At 34.8% G+C, this 20,874-nt stretch overlaps 1 pseudogene; it reads right to left on the bottom strand.

The window, feature by feature from the left end:
- The window catches only part of LOC149537533 (receptor-like protein 4), a 41,723-nt pseudogene extending 22,022 nt beyond the window's left edge, over positions 1-19,701 (bottom strand).
- Positions 19,702-20,874: the final 1,173 nt, after the last annotated feature.

Genomic DNA, 20,874 nt, shown 5'->3' with positions numbered 1-20,874 from the left:
CACCATCCCTAGCTTAGCCTATCACCCTCATGCTTTTGGTCATCTCTTGACATCCAACTCCATATTCCAATCTATCCACCTATCCTCCACCCTCCATCTTCCATCTCACACCATCCACTTATCTCCTGCAACTTCAGCCAACCATCCCAGCTATCATCCATCTCCCTAGCCCCTTCAGCTTTTTCCATCCTAGCTTCAATCCTATCACATCCATCATAAGACCTCCTTCTGCATGTTATCTTCTTATTGGGGGCACTATATTCCTTGGAGATCTTGTCTTGTCCATCCTCCCTTGTCATTGGTATCTAGCTCTAGGCTATCCACATGCAAACCCAATATCATCTCTTTATATCCATCATAATCCTAGCTATCTACCAGCCATCTCATCCTGCTCCTCTAGCTATCCTTGGTCACAAAATCTCTCATCATCATTGGATGCATCTTGCCAAATCCATATCTTTCGTTATCACCCCACCCTTAGCTTTCGCATCTTACACAACATTGAGCCATCCTGCTATCCTCTCATCCTGAGCTTTTTATCCATCTGTATCATACCTATCATTGGTCCATTAGCTTGTACCATATCTTGATTAGCCCGCTTGTAAATATCTTGCTTCGTTAGCTTGTACATCCTCTTTAGCTTAGTACCATTGTATCTATCCAGCTTTTGTGTCAGTTCATCCTTGATCAGCATCTTGCACACATCGCACAACCCTTGGTTAGCTATCCCAATGCATCCTTTAGCTAGATCTCCTATCACAAAAGTGTTATCCTTCTTAATTCAGCTTGCTAGATGCATCACTCATCTAGATCCATCAGCTTAGGTGCTCTCCGATAGATCCTTGTAGGATATAGCTTTCCTCATGTCTGATCTTGGTCCGTTAGTACCTTGTCCTACCCATCTCGTTGGCAAACAGTTCTCTTTTGGATTTTCACTTTCTTTCGATTTGGAATCTTCCCTTTTGGGTCTTGAAGTATCTTTTCCAAGAAATCCTTTTGTTCCCTCCTCAAGGTTGCTATGATCTTCCATATCATGGTATACTGTGAATGGGGCAATCTGAGCGTAAGGTCTTGATTAGGTCTTTCATTTGTTTTTCTTTTTTGCTTGTGGGTTACCTAGTGTCAGTTCCATGCTGCTTCCTTTAGGAATTATGTGTGATGATGGGGCAATCCTTGCGTGTTTGTTTTGAGTCAGTTCCTCAGTCCTCTGGACAGTTGGTGAAAAGGCCTTGATGTTCTTGGTAACCTTGGCAATTAACCCACAGTCCTATGGCAAATCTAGTGCTCAACTACATGGTGGTACTTCTCTTTGAAGTATCCCCCTACTCAAAAAAGCTTCAATGGTTTCCCTTCATCTCCATTATCCCCAATCCATATCCAGCATCTGTCTCTCCTACCCCAGCTTATGCATCAGTATCTCTTTGAATCACTCCTCACCTTTAGCTTTAGGGATCCACAAGCCCAGTCTTAGGGATCCACCAATCCAAATCAATCCACCAAGCCTCATCTTTCGAGATCCACAATCCTAGTCCTAGGGATCTCTGAAACCCATCTTCCACCAATCTAAGTCTTTGAAATCCTATTGCATTAGCTTTATCATCCTATCATCCATCTCCCTATCCTAGATTCCTTTTATAGTACTCCGCTCCTTCATCCTCTGCAATCCCTGAGATCTTAAGCTTGCTTCCTCTTGTGCCTCTGATTCTCCCTTTATCATTCTCTCGTAGTGAGAGTTTGAGCTAACTAAACCTCTTCTCTTAAGCCAATCTGAGTCTTCTTGCTCATCTCGAATTCTTGTACTTTTCAAGAAGTCCTCGAGCCTCGTTTTCTCTCCCTGCCGCCTTCTTGAGGGGGCATCTTGCAGTCCATTCTCTCCTCTTCTGCTCTAGCCTTGGGCATCTTATTTTCTTATCTTTGATGCCATGCCACTTGCGGCATCACATCAAAGAGGGGAAAAATGTAGACACCTAAAAACTTTTAGAAAATAAAGTATTTTTATTTTCTAAAAAAAATCTGATGACATCATCATTTATTAATTAATTATTTATTTAATTAATTTATTTATTTTTATGCCATTAAATCCCTTTATCTTAATTAAAAATATTTAATTAAGGAATCCCTCCCAAAAATGTTTAAATCTTATTTAAACATTATTTTCTTATTTATTAATTATTTAATTAATAAATTGACCAAAAAACCCAAAATAAATAAAAAATTTATTTTTTGCCCAAAACTTGGCCAATTTCCTTAAGACCACTAACCTCTTCCAAAATCTTCTAATCCTTCTTTAATTTTGATTAAAGGCTAATCCCATCATTTTCTACCCCTAATCCCAACTCAAACTATTTAATTAAGATTAAATATTAATCCTCATGTTTATTAAAAAAGTTTTAATAAATATCTCCTCAACCCAAACCCTTGAAATAAATAAAACTTTATTTATTTCCTAAAAATCTAATTTATCCTCATCCTAAGAAGTTCTAGACTCTTCTAGAAATTCTTCATCCTCATCCTAGGAAGTTCTAGACTATTCTAGAAAGTCTTTATCCTCATCCAAAGTCTAGAATCTTCTAGAAGATGTCTTTAAACCTAATCCTAATCCCCTCCTAACCTTGTCACATTCTCTAAACATGGGTTAAGACTTACTAACCCAAGCCAAAGTTAACAAATATCTCCTCCTTCACCCACCCTCATTAAATGCCATCCACTTGCCTATCCCTAAGCTAATCCTAAACCATCCTAATCCATCCTCTAATCATTTACACAATCCTAAGCAAGCTTAAAACCTTCCTAATCAAGCCCAAGTCGAAATTCCTCTCATCTCCTTCAAAATATCCCAACCATAAAACTTTATGAAGCCCACTAGGCCATAAATGACTCTTCCAAGCCCTTTTATTGCTCTTACAAGCGATTATGAGGGTCTTTATGAAGATTTTATCCCTTGAGCCTCCTTTTTTGACTCATCCTTCCCCTTTCCTCCATCTTCTCACCCTGTGACATGTGTCACTCCCTAATTGGCTGTAAGGAAGCACAATCCATGTGCTCTCCTCTCATGCAATCTGAGCCCTCCATGAGCTTTTTCCCATCCTTGCATCTTAGCCCTCAATCCCTCAAGCCTCTTGCCTATAAATTGGATCCTCCCCTTTTGCAAAACAACACAATCCATGAAGTAAAGTCATAATGCCATTTTAAGAAGCCATTTTACATCAAAACCATACACTCACACCCAAATTCCAACTCCATTTGAAGCCCTTTTTGAAGCATAAGCTTGAGCATACATCCTATCTATTTAGACAACGCCACTCAACAAGAGAACTTCTTATTGAGAGAGCCCATTAATGGCTCATATTCTTAATTGAGAGCTCATCTTAGTCTATCTTGAAGTTTATGAATTTTGTTTAGTTTGTAGAAGCTTTATTTAAATTTGGTTTCTATTAGCATACTAACATTGCTCATATACAGTTGGTACTAAGGAATTTCTCCAATTCTATTTTCACCAATAATGCTATGTGAGGATGCATTTTCCTTAGTTTTTGTTTAATTGGCTTGGCATCTGGAGAAATGTTGAGGTGATGAAAGATTAGAGTTGGATCCAACCCTGGCATGTCAGTGTAAGACCATGCAAAATTTATTTTTCTTTATTTAAAGAAGTGAATGAGTACACTTCTTTCCTCCATAGTTAAGGTCTATGCCAAATAAATTAACCTAGGTTCCTACTCTATTCCAATGTTGACTTTTTCTGTAGGCTCAATTAAAATAGATGACCTTTCCTCTAAGTGTTCAGGTAAGCTATCAATCATCTCATCCGTGGGTGCTACAGTTTAAATTTCACTATTGGATGCATCACTTCTATTTATTTCAATTTTTTTGTCAAGACTAGTCACAATGTGATTTTGGTTGTTGGTTCTTGGATGTGTTCTCCCCTTTCTCATATGACTAAGATGATTGATATCAAACCCATCTATATAAATTTCTCATGTTCCTTATGAACAAGATGGTTCAACTATGTTAAGGTATATGAAAACATCTTGATAATTATCAAATTGTGGGAAGTTGTGAGGTTAGGTTGAGTCTCAGCTGATAAGTCTAGGATGGACTAAGGATAAGGATGTGTGATATTAATGGGATTTAGTGGGGTTTAAATACATGACCTCATTTGATGGTTCATATGTTGTATTGGTTAAGTCTATAATGTGCACCTCTTCTAAAGTGTTAGGGAAAGTAGAGCTTGTGAGTGGCTCATAGTATTCATCTTAAACTTTCATTGGATAGAAGTTTGGCATAAAGTCTAAAACTGGAACCCTTGATTAGGTTCATCATCCTGACTTGATGTGATATCATGTGTCTATTATGTATTCTCTTCTAAGCTATGCTTATGTGCGTTGACACTTGGTGGAGTAAAGCCTGAATGAAGAGTGGATCCTTGTGTTATAGAACTATTAGGTGCAGGGATGTAAAAAAAATCACATTCTTTATAATGGATGGACTCTTCAGATAATGATTCAAATTCCCACTTGGTAGAAGAATCATCACTTTTTTAATAGGGGTTTCTACAGAAATTTCTCTTTTGGGATGTATATCTAGAAAGGATAGATTCACATTCTTGTTTTCAGTCACTTTCTAGTTGTTGTCATATTTTTCTTTGGGTATCCATACCAAATTGGAAGAGGAGGAATCACCATGTTTGGAATGTGATCTAGAAATGGTCCTTGTATCGTCTTGTTCTAAATACCCTACCCCTATTTTTTATTTGTTAGACCTAAATTTTGTTGTGAGGGGTTCAATGATACCTCTTCCTTTCCCTAAAGGGCCATCACCTGTGTATCCCATCTTTTTCATTAGATTGAAACCCTTTCCTTAGAGGTGAGGGGAGAGGTCAATATTTTGTATTTGTTCACTAATTTCCTCTATGGAAATTTAAGGTACACCACTTTCTTTAACAAAGTGTGCATGATAAGGCCTAGCAGTTGAAGATGGCTTACTGTGAGAACTTGGAAATATTGGGGGATCAAATAATGAGACTGGATACTCACCTACCCCTTTGCATTGAAATTTTCACTTCCTATCAAATTCTTACATTATCCTATCCATTTCCTCATAATTTGATTATTTAGGGCCTTTTGATGATGATGGTGAAGGAATGGAAGAACTGGAACAACCAGCTTTTTATTTGCCCTTAGTTGATGTAGATAAGTGGTTGTTGTCTTTCCCTATGAATTTGGAGCTATCCAATGTTCGAATGTTCACCTCTTCCCTATTGTGAGAGATAGGAGAGTTATAGTATTGAGCATTGTTTTGATCCCCTAGTATGGTAAACTCTTGACCCATGTAAGGAAATTTTAAACATTGATGGTAGGTGGAAGGAATGGCTTGCATGTCATGGATCCATGGCTTGCTTAATAAGATGTTGTAGGTAAATTTCAAATCTAGGAATTGACAAATAGTTTCCTTTATAACAGGGCCGACCTATATTGGTAGAGTGACCATGCCTTTGGAGGATCTTTCCACATCATCGTATGCTTTAATTGTGATTTTTTGGGGGGGTCTATAGCATTGTCTGTGTACCCTAGGGCTCTTACCAAATTTAATTTGCATATGTTTAGGCCTACCCTGCTATCAACTAAGGCACTTTTGACTCTCTTTCTATGGATAAATACTTCAATGTGCAATGGAGAGTTTTGTGGATGAATGATTGACATGTCATCTTGGGTTGAAAAGGACATGCAATGAGGGGTGACAAGGTTACTTACTATGTTTTGGAGTCTACTAACATCTAGGTCATTTGGAACTAAAGCTTTCATAAGGATCTCCTTATGTTTAGATGATATTTTTAGCAATTCAAAGATTGAAATTTGGGCAAGAGTTTTCAATAACTAGTTAACTAGACTATATTTGGGTATAGTGGAACTTGTAATTATGTGGTCTGAGCTAGTTACAAGCCCTGGTAGAATAAATTTGGAGGCTTGACCATAGGTAATAATGTTTGATGATTATTTTATTATGCTTGTCATTAATTACAATGACATTTATGGCACCGTCAAACCCAAAGATCATATTTATGGTATTATCATAATGATGAGCATAATTAACTTTATCATGGGAAGATGTGTTCTAGTTTTCTCTAGAGGATTCACCCTTCTTATGGCTCATGAAAGGGTATTTGAAGGTAGTGTTGTCTTTATTATTACTAAGGTTATTCACTTCAATAGTTTCATTGTTGATTAATTTTTGTATAGCCCCTTTAAGGGTGTAACAGTTGTTGGTTAAGTGCCCCTTATTTCGGTGGTAGGCACAAAAGTGCTTATCACTCCACCATTTTGGTTTAACTTGTGGTTCATAGGGATTGGCCCTAGGGAGTAAAATTATTTCATCTACTAAGAGTGTTTGCAATGCACTCTTGTAAGACACATTGATGGTTGTGTATTCCTTTGGTATGTTAGAAGATTAGTATCCTATTAGGGGAGGAGCTTAATTATAGGTTACTTATTTATTGGAAGTTAAATGAGTAGTCATGTTGCATCAGTAAAATGAATGAACATCATCTTGTCTAGTTGTGTTTTGTCTAGTATTCACATTGGTGTTATTGATGGTAGGATATTGCTAGTTTGGATAGGGTTGAGTTAGTGGTTTAACATGATTTTCTTCAATCACCCTCTCATTGACCATGTTTTTCTTGTTATTTTTCCACCACAACTTTTTCTAGTCGACTGACCAATTAGATGGATTGTGTTTCTATGAATAGTTGTTTGAGAAACCTTTTCCATCTTTCAATAGCTTAATGATGTCATTATTTATTAGGCTTTCTTCTACTTTAGCAGCATTTTCTAAGGTAGTCTTAAAGTCCTTAGGCCCTTGTAGTTGGAGCCAGTAATTCATAGGTTTTGAGAGACTATTGAAAAAAATGTCTATCTTATCCATGTCTAGAATGTCTCTATGGTACTTGGAAAAAATATGTCTCCACCTTTGCAAGAAGACTTTGAATGATTCTCTGGGGAGTTGTTTGGTGTTGCATAAATCAATCATGGTAACTTTCCTTTTGATATTAAATGAATATAGTGCTATGAAAACTTAGGCTAATTGGTCACAAGACTTAATTTTTAAAGGTAGCTTGGAGAACCACTCCATGTCTTACCCTCCTAGGCTTCTAGGAAACAACCACATTAGGTAAGTTGTATCATGGAAAAATTCCATACTTAGAGTATAGAACTATCTAAGGTGATATTGAGGATCAAATGTACCAAAATACTTATCATATTTTGGTAATTGCATGTTCTAAGGGAAAGGAGCGAAGGTGATACTTTTATCAAATGAGAGTGGACACACCTTCTCAAGGCTAAATTCTAGGGGTTGGATCTTCTCTCTTTCCATCCTGTCCATTTCTAGTTGTAAGTCTTGTAGTTTTTGTGTAACAACATCCAATGGTGATTCTTCTTCATCATGTTTAAGATTTGTAATGTCAAAACTGGACAATAATTTTGCATCTTGTTGTGATAATGTTGGCAGGTGGTTTTCTTTGTATCTTTTGAGTATCTTGTCCATGATATCAATAGGCTCAAGGTTTTGCTAAAAATCCTCAAATTTGGTTTTGATACTCTTCTCATCCCACATGTTGGTTGAACCCATTTCTAAAAAGGGCTCTAAGTAGTTGAACAAGGGTGATTTGTGGGTATCTGTATTTGGTGAATAATTGGTATGTGTGAGAGGCTCACTAAGGCTTGGAGATTGTGTGCATTTGATGGTTCTCTTGGCTATTTGAGCACTCACCCATATAGGTGATCGAATTTGTTTCGTGGCTACACTAGTTTTTTGTAGTGGTATGAGATGTAGCTGGAATTCCTTTAGTTCATTTGCATTTTGAAAATTTGAGAATTTCTTTTAGACCATTGTTCGTTAAGCAATAACCTATGCTTGAAAAGGATGTTTGACAATGTTGATAATGGTAAAATTCAAGCTCATGAAGTCAGGTAGGGAACAGATGTGTGTTTCTAGTTCATTGCTAACTTGATATGTGTAGTTGAAGTGACAATAATTATTGGATAGGAATCTCTATTGGAGTTAAAACATTGCTTTTTTGAAAAATGGTGATGGTTAATTTTTGAATCTCTCAATTTATCATAATGTTGACAAGGAAAAAGGGTATCCAAATCTATTATTTGTTTGTGAAAATTGCACATGCAAATAGCCTATATTTTAGGATTTTCCTCAAATTCACTATAGAAAGTGTTAAATGTATTATTTCAAAGGTTGTATGCACTATTTTATAGTTCACCAAGCATTGTTTTGCACGGCATATGTGATATTTAACTCTTCAAATACACTGTGGTTTCAGTCAAATGTGCTATTTTAGGCTGCAAATGTGTTACATTAAAGGTCAAATGCATTGTTTTAAGTATTGGATGAGCTATTTCAAGTTATTCAACAACGTTCTTGTTTGAGCTTGGTTTTGTATCAATTTGTAGTTGTGTCTTCTCAAAAGGATTATGATATGAAGGATTATGATTATTACATATTAATTAGACACATCCAAACACAATTGTAGTAGAAATGACAATGAAATAAACTTGCACACACCTAGAAAATACAAGAAATGGCTTCCTAACAAGGCTATCTAAAACTAGTGACTAGTGGATTTTAGTGTTTGAGCAACAACGTTTGAGATTACCTCTATGTGATAGAGAGCTTCTAACCAATGCTAAGGAGGTTTGGCACAATCTCTTGTGAGACTACTAGAGGAAGGTTATATTTGAAATTTAGTTAGCTTACATTTGATTAAGAATGCAAGATTAGAAGGATTTCCCTCTCACTAGTCCTGCAAAGGAAAATCTCGGGAGTTATCCTTTCTACAACCAAATAATCTAGATAGTAAAAAGTAGGATAAGTAGAAATCAAAAGTATGTTTGGGAGTTTGATCACTCTAGGAGAGTGAGATCATATCCCTACTACTTTGATCTCTCCAAACATAATAGACAAGATTTGTTCAATTTTGAGCCCTTAACTATGGAAGACAAAGGGGCTCCTAATTAAGCTAAGTGTTTATTCATTTCCTATTTGATTTTTACTGATACATATAGAAGGTTTGACATTCTAGTCAACTCTTGTGAGTTGAGAGCATAGACCTACTTCTTATCATATTAGCAAGATCAAACTTCATACTTAAACTAGATTTTGAATTTAGAAATCTTGGAATCTAATTGACGAGGGTCTAGGTCTACTTATCTAGTTTGATGCTAGTAAAGGCTAGGCGCATTTTTTAGGGTCTTCATTTGTGCCTCATAATTTTGGCATCCAGAGAGTTCTTGTTAGACTATAAGAGATTTGTAAACACCCCACAATCAGATCTGCAAAGTTAGATATGGTATTTTACAACTCTGATCAGATGTGCTATAGAAAAAAACATATGCATTATAGAAAGGTGCAAATGCACTACAAGATTAGTCAAATGTGCTATTTAAATATGAAAATGTGTTACAGAATCTATCAAATACACTACAAGATATTTTAAATGTGCTATAGAAAACTTCAAATGTGCTAAAAGACTATGCAAAAGCATTTAAATAGTGTTTAAAAGTGTTGTAGCATCAAGAATATTGCATAAACAATCTTCATGAGCTTAGGAATGTCTTTGAAAGTTTGTTGTTCTTGCTATGAAGCTTCCCAAATGCTATAGAATCTACAATGGGTCATATCTACACAAGAAACCAAAGAAAAATGTAGATTTATTATAAAAATAAAAGATTAGTAAAAAATTTATAGAACAAAGAGGCTTTAAGATGAAGCCCCATAGTGGATGCCAATTTGTACATGGTAGAATTGTGTATTCATGAGACCTTAGAGAAGAGTGCAAATAGAATGGCGGCGAACTAATCTAGAACCAAGAAATCATTGTTAAATAGAGACTTCACAAACATCACATGTTTCCCTAACTACAACCACTAAGATTGCTCTTAGACCAACATCTCATTGATAGTTCAATAATGGGAGTATGTTATGAATGCAGATCTGCAAATGTCTATGCAAGACCTATGTGAGAATGTAGATTATATGAGTATAATAACCCTAGAATGTTATGGTATACACATGAAATAGGCTAAACAAGTGCTAAATGATATGAAATGAACAACACAACAATGTTAAAAAGATGCTAGAATGACATCAAATTGTTATAATAACAATGCTAACATGCTAATATGATAACTCTAGATATGCCTATAGTGTAGATGCATCAAACTTGGGTCCCTTTGCTCTTGAATTTACCTCCTATTTATAAGATTTTGGAAGGGGTTGGGGTAAAGATCAGGGATTTAACTTTTGATTACAGGATAATGGTGAAACTATAAATATCTCATAAAGCACTAAGAGTAAAATTCCAATAGACTTAGTTTATGAAAATAAATGAGGATTTTTTAATTCTTTTAAATGTAAAAAGGGGGATTTTCACTTTTGTGAGGATAGATAGCTTTATTGATTTGATAAATGTTCCATTTATTTTCAACTTTTTTGTCTTTTCCTTTTCCCTTTCTTTTGTTTCATTTTATGATTTTGTGATTTGTTTTTCCTCTTTTAAAGTTAATTTAGGTCCTCTTTAATTTGATAGGCGATTTGATTGATTGATAACAAGATGTAATCCTTAATTTGAAAGTCTATTTTTTTTCCTCTGATTTGATCCTTAATTTGCATCATTTGATCAAAATTTGTGTTGTTCTAGTTCTTTGCCATTTTTTGGGTGTCTACACCAACATCATCATCTCTCTTAATATAACACTTACTTCCAAAAATTCTAAAATACCTAACTAATGGTGAATTACCAAACCATAATTCATAAGGTGTCTTGCTCATACATTTTCTAATCTATACTCTGATAATAGTATACACTGTTGTATTGATTGCTCTCTCCAAATTGTCTTGGATACATCACTCTCAAACAACATTTCTCATGTTGCCTCTACTACTAATCTATTTATTCTTTCTGCAATCTCCTTCTGTTTAGGTGTCCTAGGTGAAGATAATTGTCTCTTGATTCCATTTTCTTCACAGAATATATTAAACTCTCTAGAGTTTAATTCTCCTCCTCTATCTCATCTCAAACATTTTATTTTAACACCAAATTCATTCTCAACTCTATTCTTAGATATCTTAAACTTCTCAAAAGCTTCAAACTTATCTTTAAGAAATGTTACCCACATCATTCTAGTGAAATCATTAAAAAAAATCATGAAATGCCTTTTACCATAGAATCCTCTTGGTCTAGAGGGACCACTCAGATCTATGTGGAAAATCTCCAGCTTCTCTTTGGTTGTGAACTTCTTGCTAGGAAAAGATACCTTCTTTTATTTTTCCAAAATACATTCTTTGCAAACAATATTAGTAGGCTTTATTATCTTAGGAAAATCTTTGACTCAAAACGTGCTTCTAACTTTCACAATATTATCAAAGTTTATATGATAGAATATCATATGCCATAACCAACTGTTATCCACTTTAGCAACCAAACATGTCATTTCAGTGGAATTCAACTAAAATACATTACCTCTAGACCTAGTTCCACATCCAATCATCTTACCATCCTTATCCTTGATAGTGTAAGTCTATTCTATGAATTGTAATTGATACCCTTTGTCCACCAACTACCCAATACTCAAAAAATTATATTTTAATCCATCAACAAAGTAAACATCATCAACATTAGTTCTTACATAGATGCAATCCCTATAATATGATAGTCTCCATTGTTACCAACTCTAATAATACCTCCATCATAGTTTTTGAATGTAACAAACTTATTCATATCACCAGTCATGTGATGTGAACAACCACTATCTATTATCTAATCAAATTTCTTTTCAACTTGGAAAACTATAGCCTTTTCTTGTCTAATTTTTCTATCAAGATCATCTTCCTTAATGGCTACAAATCCTAGCTCATCATCACATTCACTCTATCATTTTTCATCAAATTCCTCTTCTTCATTAGCATATAAGAAATTCTTAGGTCTCCTAGGATTGAACTTTCCCTTATACTTTTTTTCTCTTTTAGGATATTTAGAGGCATAATGACTAAACTCATTACATGTCCAACATTTAAAGTTATTTTTACTTTCTTTTTCTCTTCTCGCAATCAGCATTATACCTTCTTCATGTTAGGATTAACCTCAAACAAAAATAATAGTTAAACGCAAATATAACCAATACCAGAAAATACTATATCACATAAAAGAGAACACAAGACACCAAGATTTAACATGGTTCACCCAATCCCTAGGCTATGTCCACCAACAAGTCCAATATTATTTTTATCTAGTGATTAGAACTTGATTACAATCCACAATCCCTTATAGCTCAATACCATTGCAAGAACAAATTTTCACATCACACATTATGAAAATCCCTAACCCTAAGCCTTTTTATACAAGAGTTTTATTGCTTAAAAAATTAGGGCTACAATAATACAAAAATAATAGCTGACACCTTTTACAATATAAGGTCATTTTTTGCTTTGAGGGTGCTGCCCCTGAAAACCCCCGCGGGGGTGTTGCCCCTTGACCCCACCCTATACTGTGACAGGGAGCACACTTAGGGTGCTACCCCAGCACCCCACAAGGGATTTTTCCCTTGACCTTGTCTTAGGGGTGCTTCTCCCAAATCCCTCTAGAAATAATATGGGGATAAAACTACACCAAATAAAACTCTAAGTTTGATTAGGCTCCACATCACAACAATCTCCCACTTGGAGACTGATCAAACTCCACAATAATAACCTCCCACTTAGAGACTGATCACAATACAACTAAACCTATAGCTCCCACTAGAATATCAAACCACCATGGACTATTGTTCTTTTACTCTATTTAATCTAGAAGACTAATCGAAGTCGAAGAGGAATTTAGCTTCTCCCTTGTCACAACCTTTGTAAACATATATACTAGATTATCATTTGTATGTATCTTCTCTAGCTTTAACTGTCCATCATCCAAAACTAACTGAATGAAATGGTACTGCAACTGTATGTGTTTTGACTTTGAATGCAAATTTGAATCCTTTGCAAGATGAATGGCACTCTGACTATTTGTAAATGAATAATTATCCTTCTAAGGGTGTCCCAATTCTTCTAAGAAGAACTAAAGCCATATCATCTCCTTAGCTACCTCTATAGTAGCAACATACTCTTCCTCTATAGTGGATAAAGCATTAACCTGCTAGAATCTAGAAACCTAGCTCACAACTGCCCTACCAATAGTAAATACATAACCTATAGTACTCCACCTGGTATCAATATCCTCTACCATATCTGAGTCAACGTAGCCCTGTAAATTATTAGTAGACCCCCTAAAGTGAAAACACTTACTAGATGTTCCTCTAGAATATCTAAGAATCCATTTAACTACATTCCAGTGCTCAAGCCTTGGATGACTCATATACCTACTAACAACTCCCACTGCATGTGTAATATCTAGCCTAGTACATACCATAGCATATATCAAGCTTCCTATAGTTGAAGCATAAGGTACCTTAGACATCATGTCCTCCTCTTCTTGTGTCATGGGACACATCTCCTTAGTTAACTTCAAATGACCAAGAAAAGGTGTGCTAACAGCTTTAGCATTCTCCATAGAGAAATGTTGCAACACCTTCTCAATATAATTAGCTTGAGATAATGTCAATTTCTTGTTCTTCCTATCTTTGCAAATCTCCATACCAAGGATTTTTTTTTCTACCCACCAAATCCTTCATAGCAAATGCATGTGCTAATTGGCATTTCAGCCCCTTAATATGATCCATGTTAGACCCAACTAAAAATATATCATCAACATATAAACATAAAATAATGTAGCTATCATCATCCAACCTCTTAAAATATAAACAATGATCTGAATGACACCTGTTATATCCATGCTCATGAATAAAATTGTCAAATTTCAAATACCATTGCCAATGTTCTTGCTTCAACCCATATAAAAAAAATTTCAATTTGGACACTAAGTTCTACTTACCTTTGACCTCAAATCCCTATAGCTGAGCCATATATATCTCTTTATCCAAGTCACCATGAAAGAAGGTTATTTTTACATCAAGTTGCTCCAAATGCAAATATTCAGTAGTTGCAATACTTAAAATAGTACAAATAGAAGTCATTTTAACAAGAGAAAATATCTCATCAAAATCAATGCCCTTTTTTTGTGAAAATCCTTTTGATGAGGCTAATTATTGCCTCTATTTCATGATAGTTTTTAAACAATTTGTTAATACTCTATTTCGTTTTCATCAAGACATTTGTGAACCTATGTTTACCTAAACCAATGATTAACCTATGGGTAGATAGTATGTCATATTTTTCCAATATCATATATATGATGCAATATTTCATATAATTATCAAAATGTGTGTTCTTATATTTGAATTTAATTTGAAAATGCTTATTTGCAATTATCTCTACATTATAACTAACCTGTTAGCAATGAAGTTGAAGATGATTGGAAGAATTCAAATGTGAACAACCAATAGCATTCAAGGAGAAAAGAACATTAAGATGTAGCCACGGTGGAGAAAAGTCATAATGGTTCCAAGGGAAATATCAACAAGTATGGAGGAGCTATGAAGACTTACTACATTCTCTACATTTATTATTATGGCAAGCAGTTGTTTAGACTTTATTATTCTTGCCTTAAGCCGTTATCTCTTCTTCCCACCTTGAGTTGTTATTTTCCTTCTTTCTCTCCTACGGGTTTATAGCTAGCTTGTTTACTTTTTTGTTTTGGAATACACATTGATCTCCTATATATAGGAATCAAACTAAGTGTGTTAGTTTAGTTAGTTAGAAGGAGAAATTTTATGAGAATAGACTGTTAACTTTTATAGTGAGTTGTGTTTTTACAGTTCTATGTGTTGTTTCCATGTAAAGAATTTTTGAAATGTAATGAAATAGTTTTTGGCTTCTATTCTATGTTAGTATATTAGAATAAGCCAACCAAGGGGGCCCACTTGGGAGGTGGATTAGATTAGGATAGTATAGATTTATTTCTAAGCATTTTTAGTATTGAAAGTAGAAGTTGTAAGTTCCTTCCTATAGCATCATACTTCATGGATGTTCCTGTAGCATCTATGAGAATAGTTATAGTGGATGAACTAAGTTGAAATTTATGATTAGTCTTTCATTGTATTTCTAGTATTCATAGAGTTAAGCATGTTAGTTTCCTACAGCAATAGTGTAAGTTATTTTCCTTGCATTTTACTTTCCTACAGCATAAGCATAGTGACTCATTAAGAGACCTAGTGCACATATTATGCCAACAATTTTAAGTATACATCCCTGGGTTGACAAAATAAAATGCACCTCATCATGGGAAAAATAATCCTTAGATTGAATACATTATTCCTAAGCATGGCCTAGAGCATGATTATTATATACCTATTGTGAGGTGGACCACCTTTTACAACTAACGTAGCTTTAAATCTTTTCTTACCTCCATCCTCTTCTTTCAACCTGTCAACCCGCTTATTCTATAAAGCCCTTTTACCTTTAAGAAACTTGCATAAATCTCATGCCTTATTTTTTAGCAAAGAGACCATTTCTTCTTTCATTGCAAACTCCCACTAAATCTTTGTATCCACCTGTATAGCTTCATCATAACATTCAGTTTCACCAGCATCAGTAAGTAAAATAGAATACAAAAAAGGAGAAAATATTTTTGGAGGTCTACTCATCCTTTTTGACCATCACTAAATCTTTGTATCCACTTGCACAACTTCATCATAACATTCAATTTCACATGCATTGGCAAGTAAATAGAATACAAGGAAGGAGAAAATCTTTCTGGAGGTCTACTCATCCTTATTGACCATCATATAGATCTGATCATCTAGAATTCATTGGGGTGGGTGGTATTTGTTGTTGCAATTCTTGCACATCATGAGGAATTGCTAGAACATCAAGTTTTGGAGTATCATCGAGCACTATATAATCATTTTCTTTCTTCTCATGTTGCTGCAACAGATCTTTGTACAACACTTTTTCATTGAATATGACATCCTTGCTTATAATTTTATGATTTTCAAAATTTCATTCCCTATAACCAAATTCATTACTATCATAACCAACAAATACATATTTCTTTGACTTACCTTCCAGCTTGGTTCTATTTTTAGAATCTATGTGAGCAAATGTTTCACGACTAAAGGTTCTGAGAAAAGAATAACTCACCTTCTTACCAGTCCATGCTTCCTCTAGAATAGCACAAAACAAAGGAGTAGAGGGACCTCTATTAATAAAATATATAGTAGTATTGACAACCTATTCCCACATGTTTAAGGGCAACCTTGCATGTAACCTCATACTTCATGCACGCTCCATTATAGTCCTATTCATGCATTCAGCCACTCCATTTTCTTGTGGAGTCCTTGGAATAGTTTTTTGTCTATGAATACCATTAGTGGAGCAATAATCTTCAAATTCATGATTGCAATACTCACCACCATTATCATATCTGAGACATTTTAATTTATTTCCAGTCTCATTTTCAACCAAGCATTTCGATTTTTTAAAAGTTTGAAATACATCATATTTATGTCTAAGGAAATAAATCCATACTTCTCTAGTTGCATCATCAATAAATGTAACATAATAATGAGATCCACCAAGGGAAGATACCTAACTTGGTCCCATACATCTATATGTGCAAGCTCTAATCTCTCACTTTTAGTTTCCTTCCCTGTCTTCACAAAACTCACACTCTTTTATTTTTCCATACACACAACTTTCACAAAAATCCATATTAACACATTTTAGACCTGGTAAAACATTCTTAGAATGAATTACTTTCATACTTTTCTCACTCATGTGCCCAAATCTGTTGTGCCATAGTGTTGTATCAAAATCTACAAAAGCTATTTGTTCCCCTGCTCAACTACAACAATTGTTCTTTAACATTTATTTTTCTTTGAAATAATTAAAGTAGAAGGAACAATATGACCTGTATAAAGATATAGAGTGCCTCCTTTAAAAAAAAAAATCTAATATAAGGGAACCTATTGAAACCTTTCAATTTTTATCATTAAAAGTAACTACACAACCCTCATCACTAAGTTGCCCTGCTGAAATTAAATTCCTACTCAACCTTGAAACATGTCTTACCTCATGTAGTAGCCAATGATTCACATTCTGCAACTTAATCTTAACTTTTCCCTTATCAACAATCTAATAGGGTTCATTATCCCCCAAATAAACAAGCCCAAAATCTCCTTGGACATGATCAATAAAATAACCTCTATGAGGTGTAGCATGAAATGAAGCACTAGAATCTAAAACCCATGAATCATCAACACTTTCTAGATATAGAAGCAAAGCATCCTCTTTGGATTTGTTACTTACTACATTTACCTCCTTGTTCCCTTCTAGTTTATTTCCTTCATTTTTCTTTGGAGTCCAACAATCTTTCTTCTTATGCCCTAATTTTCCACAGTACCAACAATCTCTTGGTCCTCTAGATTGAGACCTCTTCCCCTTTGACTTTCCTCTCACAATTTCTAGAATTATTTCCTCCCTTAGTTGTTCTACCTCTACTTTGTGTGTTCAAAGCACTTTTTGATGTAAATCCACCTGAAGTTTTCCTATGAGTTTCCTCACTCAAAATAACACTAATCACATCATCATATTTTAGGGTACTAGATCTAGAAACATAATTACTCACAATCATTACCAAGCCATTCCATCTTTTAGGAAAAGAACACAAAATCAAGAGAGCCCTAATTTCTTCATCAAAATTGATACCCACAGAAAATAACTGACTATAAATAGTATAAAACTCATTTAAATGATCTGCAATAGATCCACCTTCTATCATTTTCATATTAAATAAATATTTCATGAGAAATACCTTGTTTGAAGTAAAGGGCTTTTCATACAATTTCTGTAGGGTTTCCATCAACTCTCCCATCATCTTCACTTTTGTAATATTAAATTCCACTGATGGTGCCAAGCATAATCAAATGCTTCCAAGTGCCTTTCTATCTAAAAGATCTCAGTTTTCATTTTTCATAGATCCTGATCTTGGTCTTTCCTTCCAATGGCTTCCATAAATCCTTCTAATAAAGATAGTCTTCCATTTGCATCTTCCATAACTAAAATTTCTACTCATTAAACTTGTCAACCCTTAGCTTACGCTCATTTTCCATCGCTCTCACTCAATCGTGAGACTCCCACTCAACCATGAGACTTTCCTATAGAGAATCACTAAAAAAAAATGGCGACAGTCTGGCTTAAAAAAATGACAATGACCATCTAGCTCTGATACCAATTGTTAGTATTAACCTCAGATAGAAATAGCAATTACATGCAAATATAACCAATACTAGAAAATAATAGATCACATAAAAGAGAACACAAGACACCAAGATTTAACATGGTTCACCCAATCCCTAGGCTATATCCACCAACAGCCAATCCAATATTATTATTATCTAGTGATTACAACCTAATTACAATATGTAATCTCTTACAGCTCAATACCACTGCAAGAACCAATTTTCACATCACACATTATGAAAATCCATAACCCTAAGCCTTTTTATACAATCTTTATACTTCTTACAAATTTAGGGCTAGAATAATTAAAAAATAATAGCTAACGACTTTTACCTGTCATAGTTGCCTCCCATCAGAAGAATTTATCTTCTTTTGTTCCTCATTAAGGGCTTAATACCCTTCAAAAAAATTTCAAATTCTTCTTTTGAGACAACATCACCATAACTTATTTATGGATGTAATCATCATATTCAAATCTTCTTCTACTTCTTTTCTCTTCCTATTGATCAACTTTTTTTAGATTAAGGTAAAAATAGGTTTTGAAGGGACCCAAAACCCTTAACAGAAAAGCAAAAGATATTTAAGTAAGCACAACCAAATTTTACAAGGACCTAAAACCTATAGTATAATAATTACAAAATTAGATTTTGCAGGGACCTAAAACTACAAAATAAGACCAAAAAATGAAACTGGATTTTACAAGGACCTGGAACCTAGAGTTTAAACAAAAGGATGAAAAACTAGTTAAAAAACCTAGACCAAAGACCAGTTACCAGAACCACCACCAAAAAAAAGACCAGTTACTAGAATCATCACTAGTGGCTATTGCAACTCCTTGATCATTTTCACCACCTCTTTGCCTGCCTCTGCAGTGTTTTGGATGGTATCAACAATAGGTCCCCCAGTAACCTCAGCCACCTTCTTTCTTGAACTCCATCTTGTTCTTTTGCTTGGTCCACTAGGAGACATGATTTTCTCATTATTTATCTTCCCTAAGCTAGCAGCAGCTACACAAATGCTTGAAGTGACCTGCTCCATCTTATTGCCACTCGCTTTAATCAAAAGATGAAGTTAATGTTCATATTCCTTTAGCTTATCTAGGATATTACCAACCTGAACTTCTAGTTCAATAATCTTAGCTCAATCAACATCCTTGTCCTACTGCATCTTTCCCATTTTTCTTTTCAAATTCATTAACTCATTATACATTTAGGAGTCACATTGGAGAGAGGAATCGGCCTTGAGCTTAGTAGTGTGAGGGAAAGAAAGCATTGTTTCCTTACCAGTAGATTCATCTTTCTCCTTCCTCGTTTCTTCCTTATTAGTAGATTCATCCTTCTCCTTCCCCATTTCTTCCTCTACATTCATAGCACCCTTACTAGTGAGGTCCTCCTTCTCCTTTGCCATTTCTTCCTCCAAATTTTCCTCCCTCACTTTCTAGGTTTGCTCACTCTGGTTTTTATCCTCTTGCCTAACACTATCCGACCCTATATTTTTATCATTACTTTCCTCAGTCTCATCCTTACTAGTCTCACCTTTGTTGCCAGAGTAACCCTCTAGATTTGAACTAAAATCTCCCACATCTATATTCTCCTCATTCTCCATATTCTTATCATCATAATTGTCTAAATTCTTAGACTCAATAATTTCTTCTGTATTTTTTTGAGGCATTTCTTGCTTCACACTCCTCTTTCTCACACTGACCCCTTCCTCTCCCTTACTCTTCCTAGAGTAGGTTTCACTAACAGAGGCCCTCTTTTTCTCAAAGGGAGGAGAAGATACAATAGCCTTGTTCTTATAGTAATTCTCAATTAAAAGGATTAGCCCTTCATGTAAAATTAGATGGGACTATTTTTTCCTATGGTCTTGAAGACTTTTAAGCAAAGAGAATCTCAAATAAAAAGAAAAAGAGATCCTATCCTTATACCGAAAATGATTCAAGAACACAAAATGAAATTTATGAACATGGTTTTCCCTACCATCTAAAATGAGATACTCATGGAAGCAAGAGAGAACATCTTGCCAAATAACTTTTATTTGACCTAGCTCGTAAAAGTCACCATTCTTCTCCAGATTCTTTTCCTGCTCTTCGGTCTTCAAAAATTTCTTAAATATAGCATTGGAGATACTAGTTTCCTTAATAAATTCTATGCCCTCCTTAGGTAGCCCCGTAACCTCGACAATAAAATCTTCAAACAAATGAACCATTACCCCATGCATGGAAACCCTATCCTTGATCCAATTTTTGAAGAATGCCTCTATGACATGTGGTTTGTAGCCATGAAGGCACTCCAAGTAAGTAGTGACATTACCCTTCTCTAAAATCTGTGAAATAGAAGCTTTGGCCTTCCATGCTTTATAATTCTTTGGTTCCTATTTTTTCAGTTCCCTACCCATTTCCAAAAACTTTGTTTCTCTACGAAAGGCCAAAGTTGAGCAGACAAGTAGACGTAAAGAATTAAGAAAAGCCAAGGTGTTCATTAAAACAACCAAGGCGCTCATTAAAACACTTACACGCCAAGCCATGATAATAATCACATTTATGTACTTTCTTGAAAAAATAACACTAGCCTCAGTAAC

The sequence above is a fragment of the Cupressus sempervirens genome, chromosome 9 (genome assembly GCF_028749045.1).
Source record: "Cupressus sempervirens isolate cs-2001-9-10 chromosome 9, ASM2874904v1, whole genome shotgun sequence".
Classification (NCBI taxonomy): domain Eukaryota; kingdom Viridiplantae; phylum Streptophyta; class Pinopsida; order Cupressales; family Cupressaceae; genus Cupressus; species Cupressus sempervirens.
Note: the sequence above shows the minus strand (reverse complement) of the source record. Positions and strands in the feature narration are given on the sequence as shown.